At 36.5% G+C, this 19,360-nt stretch overlaps 1 protein-coding gene across 1 annotated transcript in view; it reads left to right on the top strand.

Moving 5' to 3' along the window:
- The first annotated feature begins 4,409 nt into the window (after positions 1-4,409).
- Positions 4,410-19,360, top strand: part of ANKEF1 (ankyrin repeat and EF-hand domain containing 1) — a 73,741-nt gene continuing 58,790 nt past the window's right edge. The window contains exon 1 of the mRNA XM_007476688.3: positions 4,410-4,820. The gene's annotated coding sequence lies outside the window, so the exon portion shown is untranslated. The remainder of the gene's footprint in view (positions 4,821-19,360) is intronic.

The raw sequence follows: 19,360 nt of genomic DNA, 5'->3' as shown, positions 1-19,360 counted from the left end.
CAGTTTTTGGATATGTTGAGTTTAAAATATCTGTGAGACATCTAGTTTGAAATATACACTAGGCAAAGTTGGTTTTGTGAGCATGGAGGTCAAGAGACCTGTTAGGACTGGGCAAATAAATATGTGAATCATTTACATAGAAACTATAATTGAATCCATGAGATTCATTTGAGATGAGATCTCTGTTGAGATTACCAAGTAAAATAGTATAGAGGGAAAAGAGAAGAGGGTCCAGAAAAGAGCCTTTAGGTGACACTCCTGGTTAATAGGGATGACCTGTATGAAGATCCAGCAGAGTAAGAACGAGTAGTCAGTCAGGTAGGAGGAGAGCCAAGACACAGCAATGTCATAAAAATACATAGAAAGGAGAGAATCAAGGAGAAGAGGGTTGATTGATGGCATCAGAGGCTTCAGAGAAATCAACAATCTTTTTGTTCTAGACACAAGATTCATGCCAGCTTGGAGAACAAATAGCTAAACTTGGGTATAGCCATCTGATGGATAGATATAGTAGGGTTAGGGTGAGATTAATTACCTGTTAATTTTAAGATTTATAGGAGAGTCTGTTTTTGTAACTAAAATGATAATTCAACCAAAGTCTAACTTTTTTTTTAATACTATGCTTTAGTCTAATGATTCCTGTGCTGGTATATAGATGTCAGTGAAAGTGAACCTACTAAAAATTATGCCCAAGGGGCCTATTATGTGTCTCAGAAATTCTATCTCCTCTTCGCAAAATGATCAATTCTCTAGTTATGTAAATAGGTATTCAGAATTAGCAAAGGTTTATAGAAGATGATCTGTGTCAATCCTGACTGAAAGGAATATAGATAAAGATATTATCAAGTTTTACCACCACCTAACCCAGTCCAAGAGACCTTGAAATTGAATTTGAGAACCATAATAATTTGTGTGAAAAGCTAAAGACCATACCCTACAACTGACATAGACCATATTAGGAATGGAAGGTTATCTATCATTTGTTATCATAAAATCTTCTTATAAATTGGTATAGCAAATAATCTATTAAGTCTAGGGAATAGCAGTCCTGTCTGGTGATAGTTCAGTGCTCCTTAATTGAAAAGTCATACTGGGTGTCAGGTAGGCTGGTAGAACTGGTTGAGATCCAGTCAAACTCCTTCTCTTATGTTTTTTAGAGATTAAGGCAGAACTGCAGTTCCTGGCCTATAGGATAAGTAGATCTAGCCCCTGTGAAGATTAAATTAACTCCCCCCTGCCCATTTTTAGATTTAATCACCAGAAGTGTAAACACCCCATTCACACATGAGTAGGGGAGATCTGTGACCATAGTGGGTGACAGATTAGAATCCACTGACTGCCCCTGGCAGCTCTAAGCAAAGCTTTAGACTATGATTTGTCCACATAAAATAGAGGAAGAAAGAAGACACAGGAAGTGACTCAAAGAAGCCTCTTTAAAAGGAGCTGTTACTTCCTGAGAGAGAGAGAGTTCTCTCATTCTTTGGAGTAAAGATTCTGCTGACTGGATCTGAGACGTGAGACTGTCCTTGAATCTCTCCCTTTGGACTGACACGTGGTGAGTGAATCAGGTTGACTCCTTTCCTGGATCCTCTGAAGACACTAGTTTCAGGAGAGACCTATCCTCTTGAGAGAGGCTCCCAGCATCCCCAGGTCCTTGGTTCAAAGCTGAGGCCTCTCCACCTAAGGACTAAATTCCTCTGCCTGGGTCGAGCCAGGGACCAGAGCAAAATACTTAGTGCATAGGCTAGATATTTTACCCTTTCCTTTCTCTGATTTCCTACTTCACTGTTTCTATATTTTGTAAATAAATTGTTCAAATAAATATCTTTGGAATTTCATAAAATTCCTGGCGACCCTATTCTTAAATAATCCAGTCCAACCACTTATAAATAACCCCTTCAATTTCTCCCCCTTAAGCCCCCTAGATTCAGAGTAACTTTTGTTTGTGTGATGAAGTGACCAGGTGGAAAGCAATAGTCACTTTTAAAGGATTTTGACTAAATTGATCCAAGATAAGTCAAGGGAAGCATGTGGTGAGACACTTTTGTATAGAGGGGTGGAGAGGATCTAGACTAACCCATCATCTAGATTACTGAAAAATTTTCTTACCTGATCTATTTTCCTCAAGTCTCTCACCAGTTCAGTATATCCTATACAATAACACCAAAGTAATTTATCCATAAATGCAGATTTGACCAGGTGATTCCCCTACTCAATCAATTTCAGCAACTTCCTATTGCCTCTATGATAATTAACATCTCCATTAGTAGGGGTTTTTTTTTTTTGGTTGTTGTTTTGTTTTAAATCCTGAATTTCTGTTGTAGTATGGATTTTAAGATAGAATTGTGGCATTTGGGGTTAAATGATTTGTCCAGGGTCACACAGCTAGACACTGTCTGAACTAAGATTTGAACCCAGGTCTTCCCAACACCAGGCTGCCCCTCTGTTTAGTTTTAAAAGTCCCTCACATGGAATACTATTGTGCTGAAAGGAATAATGAACTGGAGGAATTCCATGTGAATTGGAAAGACCTCCAGGAACTGATGCAGAGTGAAATGAACAGAACTAGGAGAACAATCTACACAGAGACTGAAATACTGTGGGATGATTAAATGTAATAGACTTTGCTACTAGTAGCAATGATCCAGGACAATCCCGAGGGATTTATGAAAAAGAATGCAATCCACATCTAGAGAAATAACTGTGGGAGTAGAAATGCAGAAGAAAAAATGATTTATCACTTGTTTATATGGATATAGGATTGGGGGTTTTGATTTTAAAAGCTTATTACAAAAATGAATAATATGGAAATAGGTACTGAATAATAATACATACATAACCCAGTGCAATTGCTTGTCAGCTCCAGGAGGGGGGAGGTAAGAGGTGAGAGAACATGAATCATGTAACCATGGAAAAATATTTCAAAATAAATAAAATAAATATATATTTTTTAAAAGTCCTCACAAACTGTCCCCAATCTCTCTTTCCAGCCTCTAGGGGTATCACTTTCCCTTCTGAATTCTGTGATACAGCCAAAATGATTTTTCTTCATGCCACTTCTCACCCAAGATGCTTCATTTTCAGTCTTCCTTTCACTGCAGTGACATCATCCCAGGAATGCCTCACTTCCATCTCATAGAATCAATCTTTTCCTTAAAGTTAAACTTAGGCTCCAGGTTCTGAATCAAGCCTTTCTTAATCACCCAGATGCTATTGCCCTCTCTTCCCAAACCACTCCTGTATAAAATACTTTGTATATATTTGTATTTATTCTCTTAATGCTCTCTTGTATGTATGTATATAACATATGTGTAGGTATAGGTGTATGAGTATCTCTTTCATTTTATCTCCCTCATTAGAATATATGCTCATTGTGAATTGGGGTGGTAAAATGGGAATATGGTTAACTTAGAAATAACTTTTTTTAAACATCATATTTCTCTGCACATATGGTGATTTGCTTCTCATTCATTTCAAGGTTTCAAGTATCTGTGAAAAACATTTTTACATTTGAGTTTCAATATTCTGATTTACTGATTTCATGGACAAAAATGACCAATGAATCGCAAACTTTATGCTTTTTTTTTAAAGGTTAATAAGTCATTTTGAAATTTAAAAAACCAACATTCTTTCTTCTTATATCTCCATTGTCCAGTATGGTGCTGGGGATACTGTAGCTGCTTAATAAATACTTCGATTATAGAAAAAGGGATATTAGTTAATCCCTCTAAACCCCCCAAAGCAGAAGTATCTGACACTTGTAAAATCTCGCTGACCCACCAGTTCTAGAAAGCAAACTTTCCCAATTGGGCTCTTGGAAATGGATCGTAGCAAGCAGGAAAGCGCTCCCCAGTAAATAGCACGAGTGCCTTTCTCCCCAGGCAATCGAGGGGCTTGGCTTACAACTGGAGGTTTAAGGTTCAGACATGTCAGGGCAGCAGGGTACCAGCTTGCCTGTCTTCTTCACTGTTCAATCATGATGCTTAGTAGGGGATTTTTGACTAGGCAATATAGAGTGAGGGAGACATAGGATTATAGATATAGAGTTGGAAGGGACCTTAGAGGCCCTTTCCATTTAACAAATGAGGAAACTGAGGCTCAGAGAAGTATAAAGAAATGACAAGAGCCAGGACCTCTGACTACAAATGCAAAGTTCTTTGTAGCTCTCTAAGCGAAAGGTAGGGAAGGGGAAGGGAGGCAGAGGCAAGCATCACTAAGCTGCAGTAGACTGGGAGTCTCAGACACCCACATGCTCCGCCCAGAACGCGAGAGTCAACCCACGCCAAATAGTACAGGGGCGCGCGCGCGCTTCTCTGCCCTTGGCGTGGGCGGGGAGAGGGTGAGTCTCCTTCATGCGCATGCGCAGCGCGATACCGCACTGGCACCCTGAGTTCGTGTTCCACCGCGGAGGAGGGGCGTGTAAGACTAGTGTGCAATGGTTGGTTGGGTGGCTTTGAGATTTGGGCGTGCATGGCTCCGTGGTGGCGCACTCTAGGTTTGGTTGCTATGGTAGCCAGAGGCGTGGTCAAGGCGAACAATTGTCCTCCTTTCCAGGGTCCCGTCCCCACCCCCTTTCAGAAAACTGCCCCCCTGAGCACAGAGACCTCTCTTTTCCCCTACACCTCCAAATCTCTAACTTTGCCATCAGTGGCATCAATAGCAACGAGGTGCCCAACTCTGCTTTGTGGTGCTGGGAGAATTGAAGAGAAGGGAGGGGACAGGGAGGGACAGCCACCTGGGAGTAAGATAGGTACTGCCCTGCTGGCAGCTGTCCCCTGACTACTACGCTTTCCGCTCTAGAGTTAAGCAGAGTTAAAGAGGTAAGTGCCATCCCGTTTTTCTACTGACCCAATGCACTCGCGAGATCCTTATTTACCTTTCCCCCTCCCCTTATAATTTTTTTATTTGTTTGCTTTTTAATCCAGAACTCCCCCATAAAACTAGGACTTCAGGTTGGAGGAGGGAAGTTCCATTTGAGGGAACCTTATTAAACGGAGCCCCTAAATCAATTGATTGTAAAAATGGACTGCATGAGTCATTCCTCACCTTCCTCTGGGGGCGGGGGACACACACGAGTGGAAAAATACTTTGTAAGGTTTAAGCGATGTGGAGTTATGTACACATTGCTTTAGAGGGAAGAGCTTTGCCTCCCCATCCCTACCACTGGCCAGTTAGGAGACGGAACTCTACAGTAAGAAAAGCTGAAGTTAACATTGCAGTGGAGTCCAACATTAAAACATGATTTTTATGGTAAATTATCCCACCTAGCTTCCACTAAAAAACAAATCTGATTCCTCTTTCAGACATGATGGTCATCCTGGGTTTTTAAAGGTTATGCATACTTTGCATAAGCCTTGGAGGTGGGAAAGAGCAAGTGTGTATGGGGTAGGGGTTGCTACCAAGTTGGAAAGGCTTTCAATATGAGCCTTGGTGATGAATCTACTATATAATTGTCATCTGAGCATCAGCCCCCTTAAGTTTGGAAAGGCTGATCACTAGGCTGGCTAAAGGAACCTGAATATTTTAGTCTCAAAACCTTCTCCTGTAATAGCTTTCATGAATTCTTTATTAATTGAGGATATGCCTACATCGATGAAATCCTACAAGTCTTTGCGTCTGCTCACAACTCTGGGGGATAGATAAGGTGTTATTCCTGTTTTACAGATGAGAAAACAGAGACTCGAGAGAGGTAAAGAAACTATCATAGACATATAACTATAACTGACAAAATTGGAATTCAAACTAAGCTTTGACTGAGTCCAAATCCATACTTTTCCCACTGTGCCACATTGCCATCTTTCCTTCCTGGCATGTCCAGCTGCTTCCATTTTATATTAAAAGTATTTGGTTGGGGGTGATGGTGAAGCTAGGTCACTCAATAGATTGAGAGCCAGTCCCAGAGATTGGAGGAGGTCCTGGGTTCAAATATGGCCTCAGATACTTCCCAGTTGTATTGCCCTGGGCAAGTCACTTAACACCCATTACTTAGCCCTTGCCACTCTTCTGCCTTAGAACCAATATACAGTATTGATTCTAAGATGGAAGGTAAGGGTTTAAAAAAAAAAAAGTAGGGGGGATAGGAAATGGACCATCTCAGTTATTTCCAAATAAGAAATTCAAAATTCATAAGTAATTTAAAATATTTCACAGTGCCATATATATGTAGTAAAAATCTCATATAGCCAACTATCCAGCAGCTTCATCAATCCAGACTGTAGCAGAAAACATTAGCTTAGTTTCAATGCTCTCCATTAAAATATTATTTCAGAAAATTTCCTCAAAACATCATTCAGAGATTTTCTTTTTCTATTTGACAATTCTGATAAACTTGGTTTCCTAGTTGGCAGTATATTAGAAGAAAGTAAGAAAAGGCAGAAAGGAGCTACTTTAGGGCAAAGTACAATGCCAGGAATTCTTAACTTCTTTTGTATTATATTTCCTTTAGTGCTTTTAAATGTGTAAAATAAAATACATAGTAATCCAAAGGAAACCAATTGCATTAAAATATAATTACCAAAATATTTTAAAGTCAATTTCACAAATACCAGGTTAAGAATCCTTATAGAAAAAAGTAAAGCAATCTTTGCTTTCAAGGTACCTCCACTCTATCAGGGGCATATAATCACATGGACGGATACAAGTATAATACAGTATTAGGGAGCTGAGGGATTGGGGAAAATGTTAGGAAAATCTGGGGAAATTTTTGAGCACTAAAAACTGGGGATAATTGGGAAAGTTTCTTAGAGGAGGTTATACTTGAATTGTGCTTTGAAGGATGATTAGTATTGCGAAAAATGGAGATGGGGAAAGTGTACCTTCTAAGCATGCATGTAGACAAGAGATGTCCATGTGGCTAGAAGAGGGTACATTTGAAGGGGTGCTAAGAAGAAGTAAAGATGGAAAACCAGGTTGGAAACAGATTTTGTGGTATCTTACAGGCTAAGGAGTTTATGTTTTATCTTAGAGGAATAGAAAATTAGTGAAGGTTTTTCAGCATTATAGTGACCTGGCCACATCTATGCTTTAAGAATATTATTTTGGCAACTGTATGAAGACTGGGTTTGAAAAAAGGTAAGAAACCAGAATTATGGAGTCCAGTTAAGAACTATTAGGATCTGGGTGAGAAGTAGTGAGGTCCTGAATTAGGGTGGTGGCTCGCTATTGGCTATGACAGGCTGTCTATGAACATAAAGTGGAGATAATAAAGGAAACTGTCAATTGGGGGAAAAACAACTTAGAATCAAATATTTCTGAGAAAAATCCAAGATATAGAGAATTAGCATAAGTATATGACATCATAAGAGCAATTTCCCAATAAACAAGTGGTCAAAAGATACCAAAAACAATTTTAGAAGAATTGCAACTACTATAGTATCCTTGTTATTGTTGTGGCATACATCTAGAGTTACTTTCTCAACCTGCACTAACCTTATAGTTTGGGGTCCCCAGAGTGTAACTACTATTCTCTTAGGATTCTAGGAATAAATAATTTTATGGTTGACTACTTTTAAAAGTGTTTTTTTTCCCCCCTGAACCCAAAACAGTGTGCTTTACCATTAACAATCAGCCAGCAGCTTAAAGTTTTCTTTTTGGCAGAGGCATTTACTAAGAAGGCACTGTAGAATAGTAGGGACAAAACATTCCCCCAAAACCTGTTGGCATACTGTCTCACTGATATACATAGTGTCTATGTAGAGAACTTAAAACATAACGGCAGTAAGGCATACCTATTGAGAACACATGTGGTAAAGGGGTATCTCACAATTCCTCGCTCTGTTAGCCCTTTTATTTCTTCATAAAGTCCTCATGAAGTTCTCTTTAGGTAGGTGGGTGGGTCATTCAGCTAGGCTCCCAGGATTCATGCTTTTCTTGAATCCATAGCCAGCATTTCTCTCCATTATGTTGGAGGACACCTCTTGAAGCTTCCACCAACCTCTGGTGACTATCTTTCTACATCCATTGCAGGCACTTCCACACCATTGGCCACTACTGCTTCGAAGGCTACTGCTTCTACTACTACTACTATTCAGTACAGACTGCTGATGAGACCCTTGGATTTCCCAACCTCACAAAGTTGACTGGACACTTCTATCTCAGAATATTCATTCTTCTAAGATCAGAAAAGAACACACATGGCGATAAAGGCAGCTATGTGCTCATGGCCACCATGACTTGATGGGAAACAGGGCAGCCACTCTTCCTCCCAGCTCTTAGGGAAGCATGTCATAGTGGTCCCATTTCACTTGAAGCTGCCAAGAAAATAGATTAATGAAGGGCAGGTTGCCTCTCATCTAGTCTGAGTTCCAGCTTAGCAATTCTCAAATTATTCATTTTTCTGGCTCTTTGGCCAATTAGAATAGTTATCATCATCATATAGGACCCTCCTATGATTCAAGCATAGCTGGAAAGACATTGCCTCAAGGTTCCATTGAATTCAAAATAGACAGGAAATATGCTCAAAGGACTGGGCATACCCACTCAAGTTATATTAATATAAAAAGAAATGCAAATAAAAATAAATCTGAGATTTCCCTCCATAATTTCCTCCTCCTATAGACTCAATAACCCAAATTCCATCCAGGATGGTCCAGAAGAAGAGCAGAATGGCCATTCTCCGCATTTGAATAATCAGGGTGCCAAATGACTCATCATAATTTCTGCCACTGTATTCTGAAGTCCTTTGGAGACCTTATTAGCTGTTCTGCTGTTTTGCCCAACAGATCCCAGGGCACTGCATATAACTGTGAGGTCCTATGCCATTTCTGTTCCACCCACCACACTCATTCTTATGGTCTTCAATTATTAAGTTTTGAAAAGTCTTATTGATACCTTTTATTTTTCTTCATACTCATTTCAAAAGATGCTTTTACACCTTAAGCCTTTCCTTGGAACACAGGAAAACAAACATAAAACACTTAAATAAAGGCAACTAACACAACAGCAAAACCTTATCTGACAGCATTTATGATTTTCTCTACCCATAACAACTACCACTCCCTATCCCTCCACCCCCCACCCACCCCCACCCCCCCTGCTTCAAAGAAAGGAGAGAGAGGTACATTTCCCTTCCCAGGGCTAGAATTGAACATTGTGTTGACTTGACATTTGACTTTGTTTCAATGTTCTATTCACTTACATTGTTGTAAGGGAGTGTCATATATTGCTTAGGAATCCTAATTCTGCTTATTTCACTCTCTATCCATATAGATTTTCCCTTGTTTCCCTAGATTCCTCATATTTTTTTTTGTGTTTCTTAAGATGCCATAAAAATACCTTATATTCATATACTAAAATTTGTTCAAATCTTCTCTAATTTATGGGTACCAATCTTTCTTTTTTTATAATTTCTTGCATCTTCAAAAAAATGCTGCTATGAATATGTTGGCATTTGTGAGATCTTCCTTTCTTCCTTTGATCTTTGGTATATGTGCCACAAATGGATCAAAGAATGATCAGTTTAGTAACTTTCTTTTTGAAGTCCCAATTTTTACCAGCATATCAATGCATCTGTTCCCACAACCCTTCTAACATTAAGCAATTCTCTCCTCTCTCATAATCTTCCAATTTGGGGAGCATTAGACAAAACTCAAGTTTTTAAATTTACATTCCTCTGATTGTTATTGATTGGCATAATCTTTCCTATGATCATCTAAAATTTTTAATTCTTTTCAATTATGTGCCAGGCATTATGCTAAGTTATAGAGATATAAAGAAAAGCAAAAAAAAAAAGTTTTGAAAATTCAAATTCAATTAAAAATATTTATCTATTTCATTTGACTACTTATTTATTGGAGAATGGCTCTTGGTCTTGTTGCTCATGACCATGTGTATACATGTGTGTTTTAAACTCTTACCAATTTGCCTTAGAATTAATAAAAAGTATCCATTCTAAGGCATAAAAATGATAAGGACTAGGCAATTGGGGTTAAGTGACTTTCACAGGGTCATATAGGAAGTTGCATGAGGCTAGATTTGAACCTAGGACCTCCTGATCCATGGGTATTAATTATATCTCAAATATTTTTATTAGAGGTTTATCAAGGTTTCCTTTGTTATTCTAGCTTTAAACCTATGTTTTCAGATAGCTTGGAGTGGTGGATGGAGTCTGGTCTTGGAGTAAGGAAGACATGGGTTCATATACTGCCTATGACATATATACTATGTGATGTTGGGCAAAAAAAAATTGCTTAAATTCTATGAGCCCCCAGGCAACTCTTTAAGACAATTAGAAATTGTCTAGTAAATGATACTGATCTAAATTGAAAAAAAGCATTTCCTTTCTAGGAACTGCTATGCCAATGAAATCATAGATAAGAAGGACTCCCTTCTCCAAAAAAAAAAAAGACTCAGAATTAATTACCTATTTAAATTATTCTATTTATTTGTATTATCATATCTCCCTACTTTATTACATTAGTTTAGAAACAGTATTTACAACTTGGGCTTCTGTCCATAATTTCTGTCCATAACAAAGGAGACAAATAAAATTTGTTGAATTGAAAAATAAATGTTTAGTAGGTATAATACCAATATCAGGTTTACTCTTAAATTACTTATAAAAATAAGATTTCTACTCTTATGAGACTGAACAAATCTTGAAAATGAAGTCCAGTGATTTAATAAATACTAAAGTTCTTCATTTATCTTTCCCCTAATTGTAATGAGCCACCCCAAAAGTAGTTAGTGAAAATTCTTGCATATTTCCTAATTTTGCCCTGATTTTCAATCCAGTATTGACATTTTTGTGTCTAATTTACCAAAAAAATCTCCATAAAGCTTTTTTGGGGAAGTTCACTGCTTTAGTTGTGGTCACAGAATCAAGCCCAAAATATTACCATGAGATATTAATGAGGTCTTTAACTGTTAAGATGAATCTATACTTGATTTCTTTGTGAGGCTCAAATGCCTCTCTGGTTCTAGAAAAGCTCTGTGGTTTGAGTAAACAAAGTGATAGTGCCTATGGGGGTTTTAGATTACCAAGCCTTAGTCGAATTTAAAGAGATCTAGGGTATTTTCAAGCTAGAAACAATTTCATTTTAGAAGCCTTTGTGAGGAAAAAGTAAAGGATTCCTTCCTCCTCTTCCCTTATTGTTTTCCTCCCTTCTGTACAGTAGCCTCCTTCCCTCCACTGAATTGGCTATGGCAGTGATGGTGAACTTATGGCACAAGTACCAAAGATGGAATACAGAGCCCTCTCTGTGGGCATGTGGCCACCCTTCCCTTCCCAGTCCCACCCCAGTTTTTTACTAGGAAGGCAAAAGGACTCAGGTGGAACTCTCCCATCCCCCTTTTCACTGTTCCTGATGATATTTTTTCACATCCCTCAGCCCTCTGCCTAGCAGCCCAATGGGAACACACAGGGGATAAGGTGGGTGGCTCATAGGCAGCAGAGCTGGAGGGGAACCAAGTGCTTGTGCCACTCCTCTCCTCTACACTTGCTGAGGATATTCTTCATTTCATCTACCCCTCTTCCCAGCAGCCCAATTGGAGAGCTTTCTCCCTCACCTGTGTTGGGTAAGGGGAGGGGGGTACACCTGTTACTTGGTAGGGAGGAGGGGCATGGCACACAGTCTCTAAAATGTTTGCCATCACTGGGCTATGGCATCTAACAGTGAAGCAGTGGAGTGGTAGTTACTCTAGCCAATGGTTTGAGGATTCACTGATCTGAGAGAGCTTGATGCATAAATGAGACAAAGGCACACTTCAGACAGACACAGAAAGACTACAGTCTACCAGAAGGAGTAAGCAACTTTAAGGATCATTTTTCCTGGCAACTAAGAATCAGACTATGAAGACCAGACCCTAGAAATCCTATGTTTAGGACTTCAAAAAGCAATTAAATTCTATTCTTCTTGTGAATTCAGTGTTCATTTGTGGGAAACTATACCCCAGTCTCATTGGATCTATGTTTTATAACTACTATTCTTGCTATGCTTTTTCAGTAAATGACCTTGAATTCATTGAAATGAATTGTTGCTATTAGCAGATTGTAGGGACACTAGAGAGCGATTTATGAGCTATAGTAGAAGCAGCCAATCCTAGTGTTACTCTTGGAACCCAATATAGCATCCACCATTTGGGGAATCTAGCCTAAATGTCTGAGTCTACATTAGTTATCCAAGAGAGAGTTATGCTTATAAAGTGGTAAAATTTAGAGTGGAAGTCAAAATCGTTCCTTATGTAATGAAATGTGTCTAAATTTCACAGGAATATTGTCTTTTAACATGTATGCAAAATCAAAGTTAATTTATGTTCCTTTGCCTAATTTGGACTGAAAGCTTCATCTTGCCTTGTTAGGGAAAATTTTATTATCTTTTCACAGAGGGAGCCAATTTGATACTATATTAAATATTATGTCTTTTTTTTTTGGTTTAAAGCTATTCAACTTTAGTTGACTTTAAGTGTTTCCCATATCTAAGATGGTGCTAGGTGTTAGGGATACATAAGCCTGCTTTTAAAAGGTTCCTACTTTTTTATGGGGTAGGAGGAAGGAAAGACATTCCTTAGCTCATCCATTTATTTGTTTGTATCTGATAATAATATATATTATATAGTTATTTTAATTTATCATCTATTTATTAAGTGTATTTAGTAATTAATATTTTATATATTTATATTATTTTTTTAAAATATGATTATTTAATGTTATAAGAATATTATATTTTGCAATATAATATAATTATAATATGTTATAATATATATATATAAAATATATTATATTATATTATATTATATTATATTATATTATATATATATATATATATATATATATATATATATATATATATATATATATATATATATATATATATAGCTTATGGGTCCTCACAAGGATGCTTCATATTATTGATCAGCAAGGAGACAGAATTAGACATATAACATCTACTAAGATGGCATGTTATAGAACATTCTTCTCCTTTTACCTGGGGAGCATCCTCTCTCTCAGTATACACAACTTGTAGGCAAAGGGTGGGCACACATTCAGAATATAATGATGGTGAGATAAATATATGGGGAACACATGAGGCTTAGACAAACGACAACACTAGCACCACAGGACATTTCTGTCATTTCTTTGTACTTGAGTCCTTACAAAGCACCTCCAGGAGCTTAATGCATCTCTACTGGGGATGTTGTTCAGATAGTGTTTCAGTTTTTGTCCTCTGTAGCTTGATTCCCAATTATGTCCACTGTTAGTTTTCTCTTCTGAACATACCTCTATATTTCTGATTCTTTGATTTGCTTTTGGCTATGGATGACAGCATTTCTTTTTCAGCATCTTTCCAGAATTTTTGCATCTTTCTGCTCCCAACTAGATTGCAGTGGTTTTTATTGGACGAATAGTTCTTCAAAGCTGCTTAGTTGATAGGGAGGAGAGGGAAATCCTCTCCTCTGTATCAGTTTTGCAAACAACTGCTGTCCTGCACTCCCTGGAGCTGCTGAACTCTCTCTAGGATTTAAAGCTTCAAGGGAAGTGGCCCATTTTTAACCCACCTAATCCTGTTGCCCTTTGTTAATAATTTATAAAAAAAAAGGTGTTTGTGCTTCATAAAAGGATCACCGGGTGTTAATACCTGTGTTAACATTTTATCTTTTCTTAGCTTTCTGTAACTATTTCCACTATGAATGGGAGTACCAAATTTCATCCCCCTAAATTACATGAGGAAAATAAAAATACCAAGTATTAGAGTTGTCCAAAAGTAGGCTGCCTTAGGAAGTAGTAATTCCCATATAAGTGGATCTTCTTAGCAAAGATTATACATTACCACCATCCTTTGTGCATTTTGTATAGTCCTCCAGGTTAGACCAGATGACTTCTGAGGTTCCTTCCAAATCTCATAGTCAGTGATCACTCCATTTATCCTTCTCATTTTTGATTATTGCACATGAATGTTTTAAAGACATATATTTGTTGTTTGGCATCAGTATTGATAAAATAAGGACAACTATTATTATTACTTCTAATTTTACTCCAGAAAATCAAGTTTCTTTCCCCATACTCTCTGTAAGGCATTGAGGGGAGTTTGATATTCTATGTTGTAGCTATGTTGTAGAGGGTAGAAGAGGCTTGAGTTAGTAGTATGGTAGGGAGTTTAGAATTGATGAACTTTTCCTGGGAAAGGAATCTTGTTTTGTTAAATTGAAACCAGAACTGACAACTGAAACATTTTTTGTTTCAGCTTATTCTCTAGGAAGTTAGTACAATGAATGAACAATGAATTCTCATCTCTTAGTCCTTGCAATGAGTAGAATAAGTTGCTTAATGCTTTGCTCCAAAATAAATAAGTGAACAACACATGTATTCCAGTAATAATCTTCCATATTCTGATTATACAAAAAGAAAATCATGGGAAAAGGACAAAACTTTTAAGAAGGTGAGATCCTATTACAATTTTCTTTTGTATATCATTGACAGAAATTAATTGGAAACCAAAGGAATTGTCACAGTTTTGTCAATAGCTAGTTTAATAAAGGTAGAAGTTGCTTATCCTCTCTTGGTCATAGTTCCCTTAATTGAAAAGTGAACAACTAGATGAGACAATCCCTAAGTTTACTTCTAGTTAAAAAACTGTATGGATGTGCAAAATCCAATGAATATTAAGATTCACAGAGAGATGGAAGCAAGTACAAAAGATAAATTAGATAACTTTGTTACTTGCATCAGAAAAGCTTCAACACAAACAACATTAAAATTTTTAAGGATAAGAAAGGAAATGATTGAATGGGGAAATATTTATTTCAAAAGATAAACTAAAACAAAGATTGAAAGATCCCATCCATCCAATAAACATTTATTAAGAATCTACTATGTGCCAGGTATTATGAAAGTTCTGGGGATACATTAAAAGACAGTCCTCATTCTTAAGGAGCTTACAATCTAATGGAGGGAGATGACATACAAAAAGTGGCAGGAAAGTGGGGGGGGAGGTTAAAGGAGAGACATGAGATGGTATCCAACAAGAGAGAATCTTGTTACTTGAAGTTGAAGAAGTTGGCAGAAGACCAGAGGCAAAGTGCAGTGAGATGAGAGTCTCTGCCCTCTTTAAAGAAAGACTTTGAAGGGAATTTGGTACTCTGTGCCAGAGTCAAAGGGGAGAGGAGACTAAGGTGGTATCCACTAAGGCTTTGAGTTACCAGCATGGTGCTGAATTTGGAAGTGATAAATTTAATCCTGGGATGGGCATCTTGTTTTCTGGAGTTGAAACCAGAACTGACAACTTGGAGAGATCAAGGAATTCTTCCTGGAGAAGACAAGTCTTGAATTGAATTTTGAAAGGAGACAACAAACTTGAGAAGTTGGATAGGAGGAAGAATATCAGGCATAGGTAGAGCTTGTGTTAATTCCTGGAGGTCAGAGATTATGTAGTGTTGTATGAGGCATAGTTAATAGTGCATTAAAAAAGAGTATTTATTGAATTAATTAATTTAGAATATTTTTCCTAAGTTACATGATTCATGTTCTTTCCTTCTCCTTTCCCACCCCTTCCCATAGTCAATGAGCAATTCCATTGAGTTTTACATGTGTCATTGTTCAAGACCTATTTCAATATTATTAGTAATTGCACTAGGATGATCATTTAGAGTCTACATCCCCAATCATATCCCCATCAACCCAAGTGATCAAGCAGTTGTTTATCTTCTGTATTTCTACTCCAACAGTCCTTTCTCTGGATGGGGATAGCATTCCTTCTCATAAGTCCCTCAGAATTTACATTTTACATTTTTTCATATTATCTATCTCTTGCTTGGTCTTGAAATCTTTCCTTCCCCATAGATCTGACAGGTAAAATATTCTAGGCTCATCTAGCTTACTTATAGTTTCCTTCTTCATATTTAAGTCATTCACCCATTCTGAATTTATCTTGGATTAGGGTGTGAGATGTTGATCTAAACCTAGTCTGTCCTATACTGTTTTCAGTTTTCCCAGCAGTTTTTGTCAAATAGTGGATTTTTGTCCCCACAGCTGGGATCTTTAGGTTTAGCATACATTATCTTGCTGAGGTCATTTACCCCAAGTTTATTCCCTTGATCCTCCCTTCTTTCTCTCAGCTGGCACCATATTGTTTTGATGACCACTGCTTTATAGTACAGTTTAAGATCTGGTACTGCTAGGCCCCCATCCTTCATAGTTTTTTTTCATTATTTCCCTTTATATTCTTGATTTTTTATTTTTCCAAGTGAACTTTGTTAGTTTTTTCTAATTCAGTAAAAATATTTCTTGGTAGTTTGATAGATATGGTACTAAATAAGTAAATTAATTTGGGTAGGATGGTCGTTTTTATCATGTTGTCTTGTCCTACCCATGAGCAATTAATATTTTCCAATTGTTTCTATCTACTTTTAACTTTGTGGAAAGTATTTTGTAGTTGTGTTCCTATAATTCCTGTGTTTGTGTTGGCAAATAGATTTCTAAATATATAATCTAGGGTGATTTTAAATGGAATTTCTCTTTCTAACTCTTTCTGCTGAGATGTGTTGGAAATATATTGAAATACTGATGATTTATGTGGGTTTATTTTATATCCTGCAACTTTGTTAAAGTTGTCGATTATTTGCCCTAGTTTTGTAGTTGATTCTTTAGGATTCTGTAGGTAGACCATCCTATTATCTGCAAAGAGTGATAGTTTATTTTCCTTGTTACCTATTTTAATACCTTCAATTTCTTTTTCTTCTCCGATTACTATTGCTAGTGTTTCTAGTACAATGTTAAATAATACAGGTGATAATGGATATCCTTGTTTCACTCCTGATCTTATTGTGAAGGCTTCTAATTTATCCCATTGCAGATGTTGCTTGCTGGTGGTTTTAAATATATACTGTTTATTATTTTTAGGAAAGGCCCTTCTATTCCTATACTTTTTAGTATTTTCAATAGGAATGAGTGTTTTTTGTCAACGGCTTTTTCTGCATCTATTGAGATAATCATGTAATTGCTGTTGGTTTGTTTGTTGATATGGACAATTATTTGGATTCCTAATATTGAACCATCCTTACATTCCTGGTATAAATCCCACCTGATCATAATTAATAGCCGTTGTGATCACTTGGAATCTTTGTGCTTGTGTTCTATTTAAGATTTTTGCATCTATGTTCATTAAGGAGATTTAATGTCTATAGTTTTCTTTCTCTTTTTTTTTGATCTGCCTGGCTCTGGAATCAGTACTATATTTGTTTCATAAAAGGAATTTGGTAGAACTCCTTCTTTGCTTATTTTATAGAATAGATTATGTAGTATTGGGGTGAGTTATTCTTAAAATGTTTGATAGAATTCACTTGTGAATCCAACTGGCCCTGGGGATTTTTTCTTAGGGAATTCTTTAATGACTTGTTCAATTTCTTTTTCTGATGTGGGATTGAACATTTTTCCTTCTGTTAATCAAGACAATTTATATTTTTGTAAATAATTATCCATGTCACCTAGATTGCCATATTTATTGCCATATAATTGGGCAAAGTAGTTCTTAATAATTACCTTAATTTCCTCTTCATTAGAGGTGAGGTCTCTCTTTTCATTTTTGATACTGGTAATTTGGTTTTCTCCTTTCCTTTTTTGGTTAGATTAACCATACTCTATCTATTTTATTGGTGTTTTTCAAAGTAACATCTTCTAGTCTTATTTATTAATTCAATAGTTCTTTCACTTTCATTTTTATTAGTTTCTCCTTTTATTTTTAGGATTTCTAATTTAGTTTTTATCTGGAGATTTTTAATTTGTTCTTTCTAGTTTTTTTTTAATTTGCATACCCAATTCATTGACCTCTGCCCTCCCTGATTTGTTAATATATGCACTCAAGGATATAAATTTCTCCCTGAGTACTTCTTTGGCTGCATCCCATAGATTTTGATATGATGTTCCATCATTGTCTTTTTTTCAATGAAATTATTAATTGTTTGTGTGATTTATTCTTTAACTAATTGATTTTAGAGTCATATTATTTAATTTCCAATTAATTTTTGATTTACTTTTCCATGTACCCTTACTAATTATTATTTTTATTTCATTATGATCTGAAAAGGTTGCATTTATTATTTCTTTTCTTTTGCACTTGTTTGCCATGTTTTTAATGCCTTCCTTAGTGCATGGTCAATCTTTGTGAATGTACCATATGCTACTGAAAAGAAGGTATATTCCTTTTTGTCTCTATTTATTTTTCTCCATATATCTATTAACTCTAATTTTTCTAAGATTTCATTCACATCTCTTACCTCTTATTTATTTTTTGGTGTGACTTATCTAGATCTGATAGAGGGAGGTTCTAGTCTCCCACTAGTATAGTTTTACTAATTATTTCCTCCTTAAGCTCCAGTAAGTTTTCCTTTAAAAATTTGGATGCTATACCATTTGGTTCATACATGTTGAGTACTGATATTTCCTCATTGTCTATACGGCCTTTTATCAGGATGTAATTACCTTCTGTAAAAGTTAAAATTAAATCTCAATAATAAAATATTAAATTTTAAGGGATTTATTAATGATCATTAGAAATCAAGGAATAAAGAGGATACAAAATAAAAATTGTGTGCCCATGGCTGATTAGCTATTTCAAAATCCCCACTCACCACCACCATGCTTACCTACAGGACCAAAAGAGAGCTGGGACCCTTCACATCCTTGCCTAATATCCCCTGACTACAGGAAGTACTTAATGACAGGAAGTCAGTGGGCTCCAAGGAAATGTAATACTTTTGTAGGGAATCAGATTTTCAATTATACATTTCCCCCTGAGATCCATGGAAGATTAGTCTCTCCAATTGATCTTGTAAACATAACCAACTTTGAAATTACAATAATTTGGGGATAAAAGGAAAGAGAACAAAACCAATGATTCCTAGGTGCATTGACAAAAAGCCAGTTTGGGGGATAGCATAAGAGTATACATACAAAACAAATGCATTCAAACCCACACAGTTCAAATCACCACATCCCAAAGTTCACTCTGGATCTTCTGGTGCAGTGTGTGGTCTGTGGAGGCATCTTTATGGTACCTTCTCCAAACAGTTCACTTTCTGGATTCAGAGAGGTATCATGTTTCTTAACCTAAAATTACTCTCAAAAAGAATTTAAACTTTGCATTTTAGAATAATTATTCATTCCCCTCTGAAGAGGGTGTTGAAAAACACAGGAACCACTTAGGGATGCATGGCTGAGTTATGAGGTATATGAATCAATTGGTAAGAGAAATCAAAAACATAAAAAATCCATTTAAAAGAGAAAATAACTTCTGGGAGAAATACCGAATATCAAAGTCTTATGTGTAAAAATTTTAAGTAAAGGAAAATAAATCTATAACAGTCCTTGGATCAGGGCCCAATTAAAGTTATTTCAGTCCCACAAATCTGTAGGACAAAATGTAGTAAT

This window comes from Monodelphis domestica, chromosome 1 (assembly GCF_027887165.1).
Source record: "Monodelphis domestica isolate mMonDom1 chromosome 1, mMonDom1.pri, whole genome shotgun sequence".
Taxonomy (NCBI): domain Eukaryota; kingdom Metazoa; phylum Chordata; class Mammalia; order Didelphimorphia; family Didelphidae; genus Monodelphis; species Monodelphis domestica.
The sequence above is the reverse complement of the archived record's forward strand: the minus strand, read 5'-3'. Positions and strand labels throughout refer to the sequence as shown.